A 791-nucleotide genomic window follows, 5' to 3' on the forward strand; every position below is an offset into this window, starting at 1 on the left:
CCGCCCCTTGCCCCGCCCACCGCAGCGGATCGGCCAATGGAGAGAGTCGTGAGTCAGGAGGCGGGGCTTACCGGAGGGGCGTGGCTTCAGGGAGGGTTTGGCGGGAATTTCACCGTTTTCTCGCGAGGTTTCAGGGAAATTCGGCGGGATTTGCATTTTCCCGCCGTTTTTGAAAAATTTTTGGGGAATTTTGTGGCGATTTTGGGCGGATTTTGGAATTTTGGGGTTTTTGGTGAAATTTGTGGGAATTTTGGGGTTTTTTTGGCAAAATTTTAGGAAATCTCTTCAAATTTTGGGGTTTGTCTCAAATTTCTTTATTTCCCCTCAGAATTTGGAGGATTTTCCCCTCAAACGTCGTTTGGGGATAAAATTCGAGATTTTCCTCAAATTTTCGGGATTTCTTCAAAATATTTTGAATTTTACCCACATTTTGGGGATTTTTCTGAAAATTTTTCCGATTTTTCCTCAAAGTTTGGGAATTTTCCTTCGAGTTTCAGAAATTTTTTCCCCAAATTGTGGGAATTTTTGATCTGAATTTTATGGGAATTTCTGTTGGAATTTTGGGTGAAAATTCCTCAATTTTGGGGATTTTGATCGAGAATTTTGGGGAGATTTTCTCAAATTTTTGGGGAATTTTTTCCCCCAAATTTTGGAATTTTTTTCCCTGAATTTTATGAGAATTTCTGATGGAATTTTTGGGTGTAAATTCCTAAATTTTGGGGATTTTTCCAAATTTTTGGTGGCTTTTTTTCCCTAATTTTTGAGATTTTTTCCCCAAAATTTTAATTTTT

Source organism: Geospiza fortis, unplaced genomic scaffold, assembly GCF_000277835.1.
Source record: "Geospiza fortis unplaced genomic scaffold, GeoFor_1.0 scaffold3053, whole genome shotgun sequence".
Lineage (NCBI taxonomy): Eukaryota > Metazoa > Chordata > Aves > Passeriformes > Thraupidae > Geospiza > Geospiza fortis.